The sequence below is a fragment of the Pantherophis guttatus genome, chromosome 2, assembly GCF_059756535.1.
Source record: "Pantherophis guttatus breed Tessera chromosome 2, ASM5975653v1, whole genome shotgun sequence".
NCBI classification, from domain to species: Eukaryota; Metazoa; Chordata; class Lepidosauria; order Squamata; family Colubridae; genus Pantherophis; species Pantherophis guttatus.
In genome coordinates this window covers 109,807,113-109,827,473 of record NC_142064.1, presented here as the reverse complement: position 1 = coordinate 109,827,473, position 20,361 = coordinate 109,807,113, and the positions used below count along the sequence as shown (strand labels likewise).

Below are 20,361 nucleotides of genomic sequence, written 5' to 3'. Positions count from 1 at the left end.
TTGCCAGGACTGCAGAGTATATAAAGGGAGCTGTTTCCCTGGATTCACTGGTGCTGGATTCACACCATGAAGTAAAGAGCTGTTGTTATTCATGACCTGGCTTCTGTGTCCTCATTCACCCTACTTAACATTGGCGATGAAGGTGGGATTTTGAGGCACAAAACTAAGGAAAGAGCTGAAGCCACGAAGCCACAGAGAGAGCTGAAACAGAGAATCCAGCCAGGCGGACGAGCGGATCACCCAGAGAGAAAAACACAATGTCTGCTTACATGCTGCCAACGCCTTTCGACCCTGCCAGAGAGAAATGGGGGTCTTACATGGCTAGATTTGAATGTTTCCTGGAGGCAAGTGACCTACAGGGGCTCTCAGACAATAGAAAAAGAGCTCTTTTCCTAAGCCATTGGGGACCCGAAGTGTTCGACATGGCCGAGTCACTATCTGAAGCGACCCCGGTTCAGACCATATAGTGGCAAGCTCTACAGGCTGCGCTGAAGGCACACTATGCCCCCGCACCTTCCAAATTCGTACAGAGGTATGAGTTCTGCCAGCGGTTGCAGCAAGAGGGAGAGCCAATCAGCGCGTACATGGCTGCCCTGCGCAAGGCTGCGATGCACTGTGAGTACCGAGACCTTGATGATGCGTTCCTAGAGCAACTAATCTGTGGCATGAGAGATATTCGGCTACAGAGAAGACTGCTCGCCCAGGCTAATCTCACGCTACACATCGCACTAGACGAGGTGAGGGCTCACAAATCCTCTACGAAGGCTGCAGAAACCCTACAGAGACCAGCGCATGCAGCGGTCAACCCCGGTACACCATGAGACGGTCCAAACAAAAAGCAAGGAGGAGTCTGGCAAAGACGTCTTCCGGACTGAGAAATACTGACGGGACCAAAGAGACCACCGAGAAACCTGTGTGAGCTGCAGCGGGTCCCACCATCGCCAGACCTGCAAATTCAAAGACGCCATTTGCAGGCACTGCAATAAGAAGGGCCACCTGGCAAGGGTCTGCAGAGCTACTCAACCAGCCAGCCACAAGTCATGAGGTGCCACCAGCCAACCAGAGCTGGCGCCGCAGAAAAGGACCAACAAACATGGCGAATACCGGAAGGGCACGAAATTCGAAGACTGCGAAACCTACGCCATCTGCATTGTCCATGCAAGCACAACACCAACGAAAAGGGTGTACACCATGGTTGAGATAGAAGGAAGTGAGTGCAAGATGGAGCTCGACACCGGCTCGCCGCTGACCATCATGTCCTGGGCCAACCTACGGAAGGCTGTACCCAGCATCCAGAAGCACCAGCTAAGATGCCAGATGCTTGGGCTACACGACTACCAGGGCAACCGCATTCCAGTGGAAGGACGCGGCATATTCCAAGTCACCTACGGGGAGTACCAGAAGAAGCTGCCCCTCACCGCGGTAAGCCAGAATCTGCTGAGTCTACTGGGGATGGACTGGTTCGACGCCCTGGGAATGGGGTTCACCAGAGTCCACAACGTGAGCAGCCAACACGAGAGCAACACCCTGAAGGACAACCTGATGCGGGAGTTCCTGGACGTGTTTGATGAACGGCTCAGCAAGTATGTGGGGACCCCTATCTCTTTTAACCTCAACCCCAATGTCGCCCCAATCCGGCTAAAACCCAGGAGGGTGCCCTTCACCCTAAAGCCAAAGATAGACATTGAGCTAGACAAACTGATCAAGCAGGGGGTGCTAGTTCCCATTGACCACGCTAAATGGGAGACCCCAATTGTGACCCCAGTTAAGCCTGATGGGTCTGTGTGCATCTGCGCGGATTATAAATGCACAATTAATAAGAGCGCTTATCCGGTACCTATTGTGTACCATCTGCTCCATTCCTTGGGCCCTGGCAAGATTTTTGCTAAACTTGATCTTGCACAGGCATACCAGCAACTGCCGGTAGATGGCACTACTGCGGAGGCACAGACTATCATAATGCACAGAGGTGCCTTCAAATGTACTAGACTCCAATTCGGAGTCAGTATAGCTCCAGGGCTGTTTCAGAGCACAATGGAGCGGTTCCTACAAGGGCTGCCTGGGGTAGTCCCCTATTTTGATGATGTCCTCATCACTGCAGAAGACGAGCAGCAATTGGGGGACAGACTAAGGGCAGTGTTAATGAAATTCAGGAGCGCTGTCTCAGAGCCAAATGCAACAAATGTATGATTGCAGTCCCCTCTGTGGAATTTCTGGGGTACCGGGTAGATGGAACTGGCATTCACCCTACCGAAACCAAGATCAGGGCGATTTGAGAGGCACCCAGCCCCCCAAAACAAGGCAGAACTACGGGCGTTTTTGGGTCTCCTAAATTTCTACGCCATTTTCCTGAGGGACAAGGCAACAGTAGTGGAACCCCTACACAGACTATTAGCAAAGAATGCGTCATGGGTCTGGGGAAAAGCAGAATCTGCTGCATTTGCCACTGTAAAGAAACTCTTGTCAGAAGACAGTTTCCTGATCCAATACAATGCCACGCTTCCCCTTATGTTAGTCTGCGATGCGTCCCCGTTTGGAGTAGGGGCCATGCTGAGCCACAGACTACCAAATGGACTAGAGGCGCCCATTGCTTATTATTCCCACACCCTGTCCAGCGCTGAGCAGAACTACAGCCAACTGGACAAAGAGGCTTTAGCAGCCGTATACGGGATTAAGAAGTTCCACGAGTATTTATTTGGCCGGGACTTTGAACTTGTCACAGACCACCGCCTGCTTTTGGGCCTCCTGGCAGGGGACCGCCCGACTCCTGCTGCCTTGTCTCCCCGGAAGACACACTGGGCAATCTTCTTAGCAGCATACTCATATCGACTGGTACATAGGCCAGGACTGAGTTTGGGACATGCCGACACCCTCAGCCGCTGCCCATTACCAGACATTCTGGAAGACCCCACACCTGGAGTTCCAGTCTTGCTTATTGATGCGTTGGACTCGGGGCCTCTCACTTCCATGGAAGTGGTGAGAGCCTCTACCAAAGACCACGTGTTAAAAACTGTCATGAGTTGGGTCACGAGGGGGTGGCCGGGAAAGACTGAAGGCGGGGAATTCAAATGTTTTTGTAATAAACATAACGAATTATCTATGCAAGGGGGTTGCTTATTGTGGGGTGATTGAGTTGTTGTTCCCTTGTGCCTAAGGGAAAAGGTTTTACAATTGTTGCATGAGGGACACCTGGGGATTGTGAGAATGAAGGGACTAGCAAGGAGTTACGTATGGTGGCCAAACATGGACAACAACATTACCGAGTGGGTGGGGAAGTGTCAGCCCTGCCAAGAGTCTAGGCCAGATCCCCCCACAGCACCTGTAAGAGAATGGGAACGTCCCCAGGGCCCCTGGTCAAGAATCCATATAGATTTTGTGGACCCCTGTCACAAACCTTCCTGGTCATAGTTGACGCTTACTCGAAATGGCTTGAGATCAAGCTAATGAAATCCACTACCACCGATGCAGTAATCAGGGTACTCAGGAAGTTATTCGCCACCCATGGTCTACTGGACACACTAGTCTCAGACAACGGGCCCCAATTAACTGCCACAAGTTCGAAGGGTACCTGGCCGAGCTAAGGATCAGGCATGCCCTGTCTGCCCTGTTTCATCCGGCTAGTAACGGGCAGGCTGAACATTTTGTGAGAACGGCCAAGGAGGCACTCTCACGATTAGGCCCCGGGGACTGGCAAGCAAGGGTAGATAAATTCCTGGCTGCCCAACATGCCATACCATGCACCGCCATTGGGCGCAGTCCGGCAGAGCTGCTGATGGGTCAGAAACTTAGGTGCATACTGGATAGGTTACATCCTAGCTATTCCCCCAACAGTTTCAAGGGATCAGAAAAGAAACTAAGGGAATTCTCAGTAGGGATGCCAGTGTATGCCAGGAACTACGCAAATGGGCCCCTATGGGAAGCAGGAATGATCACGGACACAACCGGCCCCAAATCGTACAGGATAGACATGGGAGATGGGAGAGTATGGCGCAGACATGTAGACCAGTTATGGAAATGGGTAGTCGCTGAAACAGAAACCATTCCTGACGATCCGGTCCCTAACTACCAACCAATTCCAACAGCTAGCTCAAGCCCGAGACAAGCGAGGGACTTATCTGAAAACTTCAGTGTCCAGAGCTGACAGCCCGAGGAATTGAGATCAACCGAAAAAGTCAACACCCCTGGCGAAATCCAGGAGGTTCCATTGGCGGAGTGGGGAGAAACAGGAGGTCCCTCCGACCTGCTCGATCCCATGCCTCGAACTGAACTGTGCAGGTCTACTAGGGTCCGTACACGCCCTGGTCACCTGCGTGATTTTGTATGTAAATATATATCCCAAGTGCCTTCTGGGAAGGGAGGGGTGTTATGTATATAGTTTTGGTGGGAAAGTTTGAATGTAATTGCTCTCAGATGATTGGCTGATTGCCAGGACTGTAGAGTATATAAAGGGAGCTGTTTCCCTTGGTCAGTTGCTGGATTCACACCATAAAGTAAAGAGCTGTTGTTACTCACGACCTGGCTTCTGTGTCCTCATTCACCCTATTTAACACAGACCCTGCTTTGCATTGTCTTGCATTAACTTCCTTTCAATAAAAGTTTCCTTTTGAAATTCTAAAGTTTCAGGGGTCCATGCTTTTTTGAACAGTAGGGTGAGGCAGGATCTTATACCTAGATCACTCTCATAGTTACTACTATTGAGCCAAGTATCACTTATTTTGTACCTATGTATTTGGCTTTTCCTGCCCAGGTGCAAGATCTTACTTTTCTCACCACTGAACTGCATCTTGTTAGATGGTATAAAGTCTCTTGCTTGAGCAGGAGGTTGGATTAGAAGGTCGCTTCCAACTCCTTTATTCTGTTATTCAAGTTTCTAAAGCTTTCTCAGGCAATCCTTATTTACTTTCCCTTATCTACCCAAGTTTGATCTTGCAGCTATAGAATGTGAGCCAGACCTATCCAGGTTCACATCACAGGAATCTATATAAGATAGTGTCAGAAGAACACATATAGATAATATGCCCTGTATGCCGTAATTAAATTCTTCAAGCATAAAAATAACTAACAAAATGTACACAACATAATTACTATAATTTACCAAACACAAAGAGCCAATTACTGGTTGCACAGTTTGTACATTTACATAGTTATTATCAAGAATCCATTTAACTTGTATAGATAGATCTTTTTACAACTACTTTTACGATATTATATAACTAATTGTAAATCCTACTTTATGTATAGTGAGGTATAGATTTTCAACAGAGATTTTGAACAGAATATATATATTGGAGCTGAATATATACATTGGAGCTGAAAGGCAAAAGAAGCAGAATGCCCCCTCCCACATGTTGGGGTAGACCAGGTGTCTCGGTAAACACTTAATATAGATAGATAGATATAGATGATATAGATATAGAAATAGAAATAGATATAGATATAACTGCCAGTGGGGGTGTGAACTGATTGGGTGGGAGCTTGGCTGTGTTCTGATTGGGTGGAGGTGTGTTCTGATTGGTTGGGGGTTTGGCTGTGCTCTGATTGGATGGGCGGTTGGCTCAAATCCCCCTGCAACTCAGACTAACCCAAGCACAACCAAGCCCCCACCTAAACAGAACACACCCCCATCCAATCAGAGCACAGCCAACCCCCCATCCAATCAGAGCACAGCCAAACCCCCACCCAATCAGAACACATCTCCACCCAATCAGAACACAGCCAAGCTCCCACCCAATCAGTTCACACCCCCACTGGCAGTTAAAAGGAAGAAACAGCTATGATCACACATTGCTCCTAGAAGCACGAAGCTGAAAATACCAGCCTGAAGATGACGAATGAGACTTCGTCGAAACGTCGCCAAGACACTTCCAATTTTACACGGGACAAAACCCGAATAACCAAAGACCTACATACAAACACCCGCGAAAACCTCAGATAACAAATATATAGATATAGATATAGATATAGATATAGATATAGATATAGATATAGATATAGATATAGATATAGATAGATATAGATAGATATAGATATAGATATATACCGAAGTATATAGATTTTGAGCATATTCACCAGAATTCTTTTGATTTCCAGAAGTTACCAGTGGCTGAGCTTGTTCAGTCAGATTTATTCTTTGTTACCATTACTGAGATTTTTATTTCCAGTTGAAATGGGAGTAGTGAATAGAATTAGATCTACTGAACCTAAATTAGAATGGCCATAGCTTATGTAGTGGCCTTAAACATTTTGGGATATGAATACCGCTATGCTTACATATGCCCAGAAGTATTCATGATTTGCATCCTATTATTTAAAAATCAAGTCATTTACTTAAGAGTTAAACACAATATGAAAACCCATATAGATTCAATAACAATAGTCACATTTTGTAAAGCCCTAATCAAAAGGTCTGTGGTAGATTTTTTAAATCAATGCTTGCCTTGGAAGCATGCAAGCAAATGCTTTACCACTATATTATGTAGCTAAATTTGAAATTCACTTATTTCAAAAGAAAGTGGCCAAATATTCTAACCTCCAAGAAAAATTCTTGGGAAGAATCTCTAAATTGCGGCATGAGTGTGTAAGATCATCATGATTGCAATAAGGAGCATGCGCAAGATGGCGGTCCTCCGGAGTATCGGCTGAGGAGGAATGGTGAGGGTTTTTGGCCGTCGGGTGTGAGGAGGCCAATTTTCATCCTCTCGCCCCCCGTTCCGGCTTGCTGAGACCCTGGCGAGCTGGATGAGTCGTCCCTGACGGGGACAGGCTCCTGGATGGCCCGGGACGGTCCTAAGACACCGGCTGAGGGATTGCATCATCTGGGCAGCACCAGGAGGGCAGTGGCAGCCTCCGCGATGGTGCTCAGGCCACGGAGAGTTTGCGGCCTGGTTTGCGCCCCCTGCCGGCGTGGAAACCGCTCCTGGCCATTTTGGAACTCCGCGGCGCTCTGGCGGCTTGTAGAAGCGTCTGGCGCCATGGAGGGACGAGAGCGGCGGATGGCGGCGGAACCGGCGATGGGGCGATGGTGGAGGTCCATAGCGTTTGGCAGTTGGCTCCAGCTGAAAGTGGAGGGGAGGCATTTCCCGGATCAGATTGTACTGGGTTTTGTAACCCCTTGAGTGACATGTGGCCCCGGAAGATCCGGGCAAAATTGCCCTGAAAGGATAGGACATGACTTCAGGGGTGAGTGGGCCCAAAGAAGATCTGGGGGTGTTGGAAGTGGGCCAGAGGGGGATTGACAACTCTCCATTCCTGTCTCCTCCTTGAAATGCCCCCCCTTTTTTGTGGCCCCCCTTGACTGCTGTCCTGACCTGCTTTGGCCAGACCATTCTTGTCTGCCTCAGCTGTTTTGGGACCTTATATCATCACCCTCCTCATTTGTATTGCCATCTGATCTCCTTCCCTCTGGTACTGTGTTTGCTACATCTTGGCCTCCTTCCATTGCTTTTTTATTGGCCTCAGCATTGCGAAGAGGGACAGCGGGCTATGGGCCTCGGTGTTGAAAGTCTTGGACAATTTCTGCTGCCTCAGTCCGGAAGGATGAACCATGACTCTGCTGGCGGCTCTTTTGCCACCTAGTCACCGTGAGAGGGTAGCTGCAGTTAATTTCCCCCCAGACAAAATCATTGCAGCCGCTTGTTGACTTTTCCATCGCTGTGAGAGAGCGGTGGATTTCCTCGGTTGCCCTATGCTCAGCTGCATTACACCTACTCCTCCCGGCACTACCATCTCCGGCACCTATAGTCGCCCTTAACCACCTCCCATGTTTATAGACTGGCTTATACTATGGCGGACCTCCTCTCGCTGTGAGATGCCCCCCTCTTGCAGACATGGCCTTCTTATCTATCAAAGGCCTACCTCAAGGAACCCCGAGTGGTGGCATGCTTCAAAGCGGGGCTTGAGGGTTTTTTAATTAGAGTTTTTAATCAAATTTTAAGGGGATCCAGAAGGTGGGAGAGTTGTAGGGGGTAGGGCCTAGTCTGGCAGGGGGTCACATCACTGGGGGTGCGGGGTCGGGGGTTAAGGAGGGGGCCAGTGTCCATACAGGTGATTGCTGTTCCATCGATACTGTGAGGGGGAGGGGCAGATATGGTGGGCGCAGGAGGCCATATCATGTTAGGGAAGTGCGCACTCGCGATCTTCGAGCGATTGTGTGCTCTGGCCCCCAAGGCCCTTCTTGTTCCCTGGGTTGCGCAGACCCTCAGGGCCTGGGCCTTTGGCTGATGTTGTGAAATGCCAGGTCCATTGTAAATAAAGCCCCCCTCATTTGTGATCTTGTACAGGAGGGGTGTGTGGACCTGGCGGGTGTTACTGAGACCTGGTTGGGTCAGGAGGAGGGAGATCCCCTCGTTGAAATGTGCCCACAAGATTTCCGTGCATTCCATCAGCCGAGGGCTCAGGGAAGGGGTGGTGGGGTGGCGGTTGTTATAAAGAAAGATCTTGGTCCGAGGGAGGCCACTGTACCTCAGATAGCTGGATGTGAGTCCCTCCTTGTGAAGTGGGGCCGTGGGGTTCAGATGGGCCTGCTGATGGCATACCTGGCTCCCTGCCACATAGCAGCGGCCCTGCCCAAGCTGCTCGACGTAATAGCCAGGGTGGCGGTTGATACGCCCAGACTTATGGTCATGGGGGGATTTCAACCTGCCACCTGTCAGTGAAACGTCGGAAGCAGCTCGGGAGTTCATGGCTTCCATGATGGCTATGGACCTGTCCCAGTTAGTTCATGGCCCTACTCACACAGGGGGACACACTCTGGACTTGATTTTTGTCTCAGGTCAGTGGCTGAATGATCTAGAAGTAGGGGACCTAGTCATTGAGTCCTTGTCATGGTCAGATCATTCACTCCTTTGACTGGACTTCCATACCACTACCCCCTGCTGCAGAGAGGCATAACCAGTTAGGTGGTTCCGCCCCAGGTGCCTGATGGATCTGGATGGATTCCAGATGGAGCTTGGGCCATTCCCTGAGGCTCTGGCTCACGACTCAGCTGAAGACCTGGTGGCTGCCTGGGATAGGGCGGCTGCTGGAGCTTTGGATCTTGTCGTGCCTTTATGGCCTCTGACCCGGTGCCGATCCTATGTGGCTCCATGGTTTTCCGAGGAGCTGAGGGAAATGAAACGCCGGAAAAGATGCCTAGAGAGCGGTTGGAGGGCCAGCCATTTCGAATCCGACCGAACACTGGTGAGGTCTCATATTAAGAACTACCTAGTGGCGATAAGAGCAGCAAAATCTGACTATTTTTCCGCTCTTATCGCGTCTGCAGATAACCGCCCAGCCACCCTGTTTAGGGTGACCTGCTCCCTGCTCCATCTAGGAGTGAGGGAAGACCCTTTACAGGGTAGGGCTGAGGATTTTGTGCAATATCTGCAGGACAAAATCGCTCAGATTCGGGAAGGCTTGGACTGGGTAGGTTCAGACGGGGTGATGGAGGTGAGTCTTGAGAATGTTATCTGGGAGGAGTTTGACCTGGTGACTCCCGAGGACATGGACAGGATTTTGGGCAGGCTTAGTGCAGCCACATGTTTATTGGACCGTGCCCCTCCTGGTTGGTGCTGGCTTCACGGGAGGTTACACAAGGCTGGCTCCAGAGGATTATCAACACTTCTTTAAGTGAGGGTTTCCTCCCCTCTGCCTTGAAAGAGGTGGTGGTGAAGCCCCTCCTCAAGAAGCCTGCCCTGGACCCGGCCATATTAGCAAACTATCATCCAGTCTTCAACCTCCGCTTTGTGGTGAAGGTTGTTGAGAGTGTGGTGGCGTGATAGCTTCCCCAGTACCTGGATGAAGCTGTCTATCTAGATCCATTCCAGTCGGGTTTCAGGCCTGGGTACAGCACGGAAATGGCATTGGTCACATTGGTTGATGATCTCTGGAGAGCTCGGGATAGGGGTTGTTCCTCTATCCTGGTCCTATTAGATCTCTCAGCGGCTTTTGATACCATCGACCATGGTATCATGCTGCGCCGGTTGGAGGGGTTGGGGGCACAGTGTTGCGGTGGTTCTCCTCCTTCCTCTCTGACTGATTGCAGTCTGTGTTGGCAGGGGGACAGAGGTTGAACCCAAGGCACCTTGTTTGTGGGGTGCTGCAAGGGTCGGTCCTCTCGCCCCTTCTGTTCAACATTTATGTGAAGCCGCTGGGTGAGATCATCCGTGGTTTCAGGGTGAAGCTCCATCAGTATGCTGATGACACTCAGCTGTACATCTCCACCCCGGACCACCCCAATGATGCCCTTGACGTGATGTCCCGGTGCCTGGAGGCCGTGCAGATCTGGATGGGGAGGAACAGGCTCAGACTCAACCCTTCCAAGACTGAGTGGCTGTGGCTCCCAGCATCCCGGTATAGCCAGCTGATGCCATCGCTGACTATTGGGGGTGAGTCGTTGGCCCCCATGGAGAGAGCTCGCAACTTGGGTGTCCTCCTGGATGCACGGCTGTCTTTAGAAGAGCATGTGATGGCTGTGGCCAGAAGGGCCCTCTATCAGGTTCGCCTGATTCGCCAGTTGCATCCCTTTGTGGACCGGGACTCCTTGCGCACAGTGACTCATGCCCCCATCACTTCCTGCCTGGACTACTGTAATGCTCTCTACATGGGGCTCTCCTTGAAGAGCACCCGGAGGCTCCAACTAGTCCAGAATGCGGCTGTGCGGGTGATTGTGGGAGCGACATGGCGCTCCCATGTAACACCTCTCCTGCACGAGCTGCACTGGCTTCCAATGGTCTTCCGGGTGCGATTCAAGGTGCTGGTTACCATCTTCAGAGCGCTCCATAGCTTAGGACCTGGGTACTTACAAGACTGCCTGCCGCTACCAATAGCCTCCCACCGGCCAGTACGCTCCCACAGAGAGGGGCTCCTCCGGGTGCCGTCGGTCAAGCAATGTCGACTGGTGACCCCCCAGGGGGAGAGCCTTCTCTGTGGGGGCACCTGCCCTCTGGAACGAACTGCCCCCCAGGATACGGAGGATTCCCGACTTGTGCACCTCTCGCCATGCCCTTAATATAAACATTTCGCCATAAAAATTTTTATTCCAACAAGCTGGGCTGGCCTAATTTTTTAATTTTAAAATTTTAAAATGGGGTTTTTATTTGAATAGCTGGGCCAAATTATTTAATATGCTTTTAAATCATTTTAAATTTTATATTTGTGTACTTTTATTTTTGGCTGTACACTGCCGTGAGTCCTTCATGAGAAGGGCGGTATATAAATTGGAATAATAAATAAATAAATAAATAAATGAGTTTACACAAGAGATACAAAAGGTTAAATTTAAACTGTTATATAATTGCAAAAAGAGACATACAGAAAAAATAACAGAAAATTCTCCAAAAGGAAGTATGAAATGAGATATGAAATAAAAGGAAAATAGGATGCTGAATTAGTCAGAATTTTTAAAGATATTTCCTACAACAGAAGTTTGAAAGTCACATGTGACCTTCCAAAGCTTTTGTTGAAGTTCTTCCAAATTTTTTGATTTTGTGTCATGTGACCCTTGGCATGACATATAAAGTCTTGACCTCAGAATGCTTTCTCCTCTCATAAGAACTGATTTATCTGGAAAGCTCCATATAAGAAAATAAACAAGCAGACAGAATTATCAACAATTAATGAAGGATGGTTCCAGATGAATCATGTTCTTGTCTGATTCATAAAATTTAGGGGTGATGGTAATATGTCCCAGATTTAATCTTGTGTTTGTTCATTGTTCCTTTTATCTTTTTTTTAATCAAAAGAGCCAACTCAGGAAAAAGTAATGGAATAGCTGCACAATGTCTTCTCATTGATTGGCTATTAAGATAGGAAGGGATATGAGTTCTGTGGAAAATGAATACCAAATATTCTGTGAACTAAATACAGAAAAGACAAACTACATTATAACATACAAATATTTTGGATTCAAAGCCACTATTATGTTATTATCCTTGCCAAGCAGAGTATGATAGTGATAATGGCACTACTGCTGAAATTATAACCATGGAAACAGATGATCTGTAGCATTCATGTTAGCCAGGGAGAAAAAGCAAACAGCAAAATGTGTGCATGTAGTAAAACCTATTGAATATCAACAGCATTTAGAGTGATTTCTTGGAGAGGCATTTTATTGAGACAATGTACTTAGGGAGTTTTAGAACAGTCATTTCTGGCCAGTCTGCCTCATACTGTATGTCTTTCAGATGTGCCTATAGATAATTATATTTCATCTAAAGGGCAAACTTGTTGCATTAGAAATGAACCTCAAGTGTTAACATTTTTACATTCAAATGTAAAAAGTAAAAATTTGGAGTTCAACTTAGAATCTGTGTCTAATGTCTTCTTAGAAACCCCCAATGATGGAGCATCCACAACATCCATAAATGTTGTTAGCTATTGCACTAATTGTCTGCTAAAATCTACTTTTGATCACTGACTTATCATGAAAATATTTCTATCTGCATTCAACTATTGGTATCCTGTGAGAAGTCAGCATTCAAGGAAGCAAATGTCAGTTATGCCATCTTTTCTACACTTTGCTGTCCTTGCTGGCATCCTACCATAAACAGTGGGAGGGGAGAAAGTTGGGAAGGAAGGAATTTTGTGAAGCTATGCAGAAGGAAAGAAGAAGAGGAGTTTGGGGAGGGTACTGACATGATGTCAGCTTTGGAAGCCATATTAGGCCGGAAGCTTCCATGCTGCCACCTTCTCATGTATGGGAAAGTAGGAGGGGGGATTTAGTAGAGGGGTTGTAGCATTCTTCCTGTCGGTCAAGGTCAGGGTGATCCTGCATCTGGAGAAGGAGTGGTCAGAGTGATGTCTCGAGATGAGACGGTGGTTGATTGGAGCATGTAATTGACTGAGGACTGAGGGGATGGTTTTGGGGGTTTTGATTTACTGAGGGAAAACCTGGACCTCTCAGATTTGGGTTTTCCCAGATGTGCCAGTTTACCTATTCTAGTAAATAGAACTTTGAAAATGCTTGCTTCAGAGTCTTTACTTGGAGCTGAGAGTTTTTCTGGAATGCTGACATTAACTCGAATCCCACTTAAAACATAACGGCACCCCAAAAGGGGGCTGTTGGGGGTGCTGAGCCCCAGCATCTACCTAAACCTCGGGTGGTGCGAAGACTCAGTGAAAATGGAGGAGAAAGGAGAGATCGTAGAGGGAGCCATGGGGACGGATACTCAAGGATTTACTGATACCCTGCTTTATCCTTCTAAAGAAGTGGTGCGAGCCATTAAGGCTGCACAGGAAGCCCGATGGCTAGGCGCTCAGTCCAAGGAGTCGGATTTCTGAAAAAGTTGCCAGTCTGACCCAACTTCAGAAGGGGACTAGAGGAGAGACCGCCTGGATATAGGGCTGCTCCCAGCCCAATAAAGTTGCCCCATGTGCCAGAGTGGAGAAGAGGGACAGCTATGGGATCCGAAGACTCCCAGGACTGGGACCTGTTGCCCCCAATGTGAAGCCAATCCTTAACTGGGCTCCCTGAGCATTTCGAATGGATGGAAGTGGGAAGTTATGCACCCCCCTCCCAACCTCCTCAAGTGAGATGGAGATTACCACAGCCTACATTCACCTTCCCCAATCCAGGACCTGGCGGAGGAATTAGCGGGGCGCAGACACCTCTCTACCCAGGCAGGGGCAAAACAAGTGGATCAGTGCAGCATGGCCATCCTGCAGCTGGGAGACATCAGATGTAGCCAGCATGTGGAATGCAAACCCCCCCTTTTGGAGCCCCTCACCAGTCTGTCTTTCTTCTACCTCCTGCTGAATGCATACCCCCAGGCTGGGGATGGGTCCAGTGCCAGTCTGTTCCAAGTTTCCAGGAATACTCATAGCCCCAATATGGCCCAACGATCCTGGCACCACAGGGGGGGTCTAATCCAGCAGCCGGCTGGAGTCCACCCCCCCCAGCCCAGCAAGCAGCTCAGCAGCTGGCTCCCCCTCCCCCAACAGCTGGCTGGAGTCCAGCAACCAGCAACAGCTCCGCCACAGGTTCCAGCTCAGCCACCCATTGCCAGGGCTTCTCAAACCGCAAGGGCAACGCCATCCCACTTCAGAGCAACCTTTGATGGTACACCTGCCAAACTGGTTTACTTCCTCAGCAGGGTCTGGGCTCATGTAGATCAATATGGAGACAAATACGAGTCAGATCAGGACTTGGTATTGGCGATTGCTGATGGGATGAATGAGGGGGAGGCTTCTGAATGGATAGCCCCTGGGGCTGATGATCCAGATGCGGCTGTGATGGGAATTGGTCATGGAATGACCAAGAGAGGTGCATGTACAGAGGTTGCATCCTCCCAGGTGAAGTCCTCTGGCCCATATCCCTTCCACTCTATGAGATATTGGAACCATCCTTTCAGCTATTGGGAGGCCCGAATGCTGGCGACCTCATACTCAGATGGTTCCTCTCCATCTCGTGGCTCTGGTTGGGGATGGTCAGGTTGGCGGAGTGGACAGGCTGGATGTTCTTGGACAAGGAGAGATCTATGAAAGACCGGGTGGACACGCATTGAGCGTGGCAAGGTCAGATGGTAGGCAACTGGGTTAATAATTGCCTCCACAGGGAACAGACCAAGGTACCAGTGGTCTAACTTCTTGACTGGCCAGTCTGACGGAAGGTGCCTGGTGGACAACCAAACCTGATCCCCCACAGCCAATGGCAGCGTTGACCGCCAAGATTGGTCCACAACTCTCTTATAGTCCTCTTTGGCTTTTTCTAGATACTGTTGCACCAACTGATGGACAGCCTGCAACTCGGACAGATAGTCATCAGCCGCCAGTACTGGGGTGTCAAGTTGCATGAGGGGAAAGAACCAAGGATGGTATCCCATATTGGCCAGAAACAGAGTCGTTTGCGTGGAGGTGTGCTGCGAGTTGTTGAACGCGAATTCTGTTACTGCCAAATAGTCTGACCAATTGTCTTGTTTCTGGTTCACGAGGCAGCGGAGGTATTGCTCCAGAATGCCAATAACTTTCTCAGGCCCACCGTTGGTTTCCGGATGATTTGCGGATGATAGGCAGATTTCTCCTCATTTCTCCCATTCTCCTCATGGCAGGCGTGTGAGAAAGAATTACAGCCAACATCCTATTTCCCCAGAACCTAATAACACCTTTGGACTCAAGAAATTACTGAAATTACAAGAGGCATACTGTAAATAGATAAAGTAAATTGCACGTTAAAAGTTAACTGATTCATAAATTTTATACTCGTTATTGCTTCTTTTATGAATTGCCAAATCTCTTTACCAAATCTTTACCAAATATCTTTTTCCAAAACTGGGCTGTAAATTGAGCCCCTCTGTCTGAAACAACCCTATCAGGTAGGTCATGCAGCCAGAATATGTGTTGGATAACATGCGGGCAGTGGTGTGAGCTGTCGGTAGCCCACGACATGAGATGAAATGCGCCATCTTTGTCAGCATGCCCACCACCACGAACATGGTCATGAATCCAGAAGATGGAGGCAAATCCGTCAAGACGTCCATGGAAATGGCACCCCAGGGTCTCTCTGGTGTCGGCAATGGCTGAAGCAGCCCTGGAGGGGCTCCTGTTGCTGACTTGGCCTGATGGAAGCAAACACAAGACGTGACATAAGCCTGGACATCGTGTCGAATCATGGCCAACAAAAAGTGCAGAAGACTAGATGTAATGTCTTAAAGAGGCCGAAGTGCCCCGTCACAGGATTATCATGGCACTGTGACAAGATAAGTCCCTGGAGTGGCCCCACTGGCATGTAGAGCCTGTCTCGGTACCACAAGAGTTCCTCGTGAAATGTCCAAGGAGAGTCGGGCCCTACCTCTTCCTTCCGTTGCTCCACATAAGCATCGTGCCACTGCGCTTCCCATATCTGAGCCTGTAAATCCACTGGTTCCTGAACCACGGAGAAAGACTCTACAGGCAACACTGTCCGGAGCGGAAGCGGGTCTTCGATGTAGGAATACTCCGGTTTCCGCAAGAGTGCATCCGCCTTTTGGTTGAGACCACTGGGGATGTACGTAACTTGGAAATTGAACCGGGCAAAGAAGAGGGACCACCAAATCTGCCATTGGTTCAGTTTCTAGGTGGTCTGTAGGAACTCCAAGTTTCTGTAGTCCGTCCGGACTTCAATTTGATGCCTAGCCCCCTCCAGAAGATGTCTCCAGGCCTCAAATACCATCTTAATGGCCAGTAACTCTTTCTCCCAGATGGTGTAATTGTGCTCGGAAGGGTTGAGCTTCCACGAATAATATGCGCAAGGGAAAAGGGTACCACCAAACAGGTGAGCCTGGAGCAACACCACACCAACAGCAATATCCGATGCATGTGCTTCCACCACAAATGGACAGTGGGGGTCAGGATGCTTCAAGATAGGCTTCTTCATGAAGGCCTGTTTCAAGGCCTGGAATGCCTGCTGCTCAGGGGTACCCCACCAGAACGGGACTTTTTTCTGCAGAAGCTGCATGAGGGGTTGGTCAAGGCAGCAAAGCCAGGGATAAAAGTCCGATAGTAGTTGGCAAACCCAAGGAGGCGCTGGACATCCTTCACTCACCGAGGAGGTTGCCAACTATGCAAAGACTCCACCTTGCTCAGCTCCATGGCAATGCCCTCAGGGGAGATGCAATGTCCCAGGAACAAGATGGTGGACTGGAAAAACTGGCATTTCTCCAGTTTAGCATACAGATAATGCTCCCAAAGATGTTGCAGGACCAGGCGGAGGTGCTGTTGGTGACTCTCCCGGGAAGGAGAGTATATTAGAATGTTGTCCAAGTAAATGACAACAAACTTGTCCAAGAGGTCCCTAAAATGTCATTCATGATATGTTGGAAGATGGTAGGAGCATTGGTCAGCCCAAATGGCATGACTGTATACTCAAAATGAACGTAACGGGTGCCAAACACTGTCTTCCATTCATCCCCGGGACGAATCTGAACAAGATTATAAGCCCCTCGCAAGTCCAATTTAGTGAACATGGTAGCCTCTCAAAGCCGTTTCAAAAGTTCGGGAATAAGGGGCAGAGGATACCGGTTACACACTGTGATAGCGTTTAACTTGCGGTAGTCACAACAAAGCCGCAAGTCTCCGGTCTTCTTTTTCACGAACAGGACCGGGGCGGACAATGGTGATGACGAGAGCTAGATAAAACCCCTAGCCAGGTTCTTATCCACAGTCCCATAACGCGGCCAACTCAGGGTCCGACATCGAATACAAATGCCCCACTGGGAGTGGCATGTCTGGAATCAAATCAATGGGGCTGTCGCATGGCCGGTGCAGTGGCAATTGGTCTGCCTCCTGCTCACTGAAAACATCCACAAAATCCTGGAGGTCGGAAGGCAAGGACACCCCGGTTGGACTCAGCAGCTGGCCTGTGCAAACTTTGCGGGTATGGTCCACACATTGCAGGCTCAGAAAAGAGATGAAGTTCTGGGATCAGTAGATCTGTGGGTCGTGTGTCCGGAGCCAAGCCAAGCCCAAAACCACAGGAAAATGCAGGCCGGAGGTGATATAAAACTGAATGGCCTCCTCATGAGACCCGATGGTCAGGCACAAGGGTTGCGTGATGGCTGTAATAGGCCCAGACAGAAGCACCCGGACCCAAGCGGAACAGCAAAGATGGCGACTTCAGAAAAAGGCGCGAATTTCAAAACCATGAGTCCTGCAGCACCAGGACCAGCCAGGCCAGCGCGACCATTGAAAAAAAGGTCCACACCATAGTCGAGATCGAGGGGAGCCCATGTGAGATGGAGATTGATACTGGATCATCCCTATCAATCATGTCTTGGGCCACCCTGAAGACAATCCTTCCGGGCCTGAAAAGGAATCAGCTACAGTCTCAGCGGATATGGCTTCGAGACTACCAGGGAAATCGCATCCCCGTGGACAGAGTGGGCATGTTCTAGGTCACATATGGAGAGTACTGGAAGAAGCTACCCCTTACCGTGATCAGCAAACACCTACCGAACCTCCTAGGCCTGGACTGGTTCAAGGCCCTTGGAATGGGATTCACCGGAGTCTACAGCGCAAGCGGTGAGCCAGCCAGGAGTGACAGCAGCCTGAGAGACAACCTGATGAAAGAGTTCCAGGACGTATTTGATGACTGGCTGGGCAAATACGTGGGGACCCCTATTTCCTTTAATCTCGACCCTAACGTAACTAACTAATGTCTGGTCAAGCCAGATGGGTCTGTGCACATCTGCGCCAATTACAAATGCATGATAAATAAGGCTTTACAGCAGAGCGCGTACCCCATCCCAATCGTGCATCACTTACTCCATTCACTGGGCCCTGGCAAGATATTCACAAAACTTGATCTTGCGAGGCGTACCAGCAACTACTGGTAGATGGCGCTACTGCGGAGGCACAGACCATAGTAATGCACAGAGGTGCCTTCAAGTGTACAAGATTACAGTTTGGAGTCAGCATAGCCCCCGGACTATTCCAGAGTACTATGGAGCATCTGTTACAAGGACTGCCAGGGGTGGTACCCTATTTTGATGATGTCCTCATAAGCGCAACAGATGAGAAACAAGTAGGGGACCGACTCAGACTAGTATTGGAGAAATTCAGGGGTGCTGGTCTCCGCGTAAAGAGGAACAAATGCATGATTGCAGTGCCCTCTGTGGAGTTTTTGGGATACCGGGACAGGCATACACCCCACAGAAAGCAAGATACGGGCTATCCAAAATCGGCCAACACCAAAAAACAAATCGGAGCTACAGGCTTTCTTGGGTCTCCTTAACTTTTACGCTATCTTCTTACGAGACAAGGCAACGGTCGCGGAACTCCTGCATCGGCTATTGACTAAGAATGCACCCTGGGTTTGGGAAAAGGCTGAAGCTGCTGCATTCACAACCGTAAATAAACTTTTGTCCACAGACAGCTTCATAATTCAATACAATGCGACACTGCCGCTGGTCCTACACATCCCCATTCGGCGTGGGAGCCGTGTTAAGGCATAGACTGCCTAATGGACAAGAGGCTCCCATCGCATACTACTCCTGAACCCTGTCCAGTGCAGAACGGAACTACAGCCAACTGTACAGAGAGGCACTTGCAGCTGTTTCGGGGGTCAAGAAATTCCATGAATACTTATTCGGGCAGAATCTTGAACTTGTTATGGACCATTGACCACTTCTGGGTGTCCTGGCTGGGGATCGGCCTACCCCCGCTGCCTTGTCTCCATGCATGACCCGGTGGACAACTTTTCTGGCGGCTTACTCCTACCAACTTGTCCACCAACCGGGACTTAGCTTGGGGTATGCCAACGCCCTCAGCCGCTGTCCATTGCCGGACATTCTAGAGGACTCAACACCAGAAGCAACCGTCCTCCTCACTGATGTTTTGGACTTGGGGCCTCTCACTTCAACGGAAGTAGCAAGAGCCTCAGCTAAGGATCATGTGCTGAGGGTGGTCATGAGTTGGGTCATGAGAGGTTGGCCGGCAAAGACTGAGGGCGGGGAATTCAAAGTATTTGCAAACAAAAAAGATGAACTGGCAATGCAAGGGGGTTGTTTGTTGTGGGGTGACCGTGTTATTGTACCTGCATGTCTAAGGAAAAAGGTCTTTAAAATGTTGCATGAAGGGCACCCAGGGATTGTAAGGATGAAGGGACTGGCTGCAGCTATGTTTGGTTGCCCCAGATGGACAAGGACATTACAGAGTGGGTGGGGAAGTGTAACCCCTGCTAGGAATCCAGACCAGATCCCCCAACAGCACCAGTCAGGGAATGGGAAACACCCCAAGGCCCCTGGTCTAGAATACACATAGACTTCGCAGGCCCCTTTCATGGCCAAACATTCCTGGTAATCGTCGAGGCCCATTCAAAATGGCTCGAGATTATCCTCATGCAATCCACGACCTCTGAAGCGGTAATCAAGGTGCTTCGGAAACTCTTTGCCACCCAGATTACCTGATACACTTGTATCGGATAATGGGTCACAGTTCACCACCACGCAGTTTGAGGGGTACCTAGCAGAAATGGGCATCAGACATGTACTCTCTGCACCCTTTCATCCAGTCAGTAATGGACTGGTTGAAAGATTTGTGAGAACGGCCAAGGAGGAACTCTCACGGTTAGACACCGGGGACTGGCAGGCCAGGGTAGATAAATTCATGGCTGCCCAGCATGCCACCCTATGCACAGGGCACAGTCCGGCCGAGCTCCTGATGGGCAGGAAGCTGCGGTGCATGCTTGATTGATTAAACCCCAACTATTCCCCGGATGGGTTCAAGGGGGTGGACAAGAAGTTGAGGGAATTCCAAATAGGAACACCAGTGCTTGCCAGAAACTATGCGAATGGGCCCCTATGAGTAGCCGGGATGATTTGGATAATACAGGCCCCAAGTCATACACCGTAGGCATGGGAGACAGGAGGATCTGGCGGAGGCACATCAATCAACTCCGGAGAAGGGTAGCCA

General features: G+C 49.5%; 1 pseudogene; it reads left to right on the top strand.

Moving 5' to 3' along the window:
- The first annotated feature begins 257 nt into the window (after positions 1-257).
- LOC148115250 (uncharacterized) lies at positions 258-1,044 on the top strand (annotated as a pseudogene).
- Positions 1,045-20,361: the final 19,317 nt, after the last annotated feature.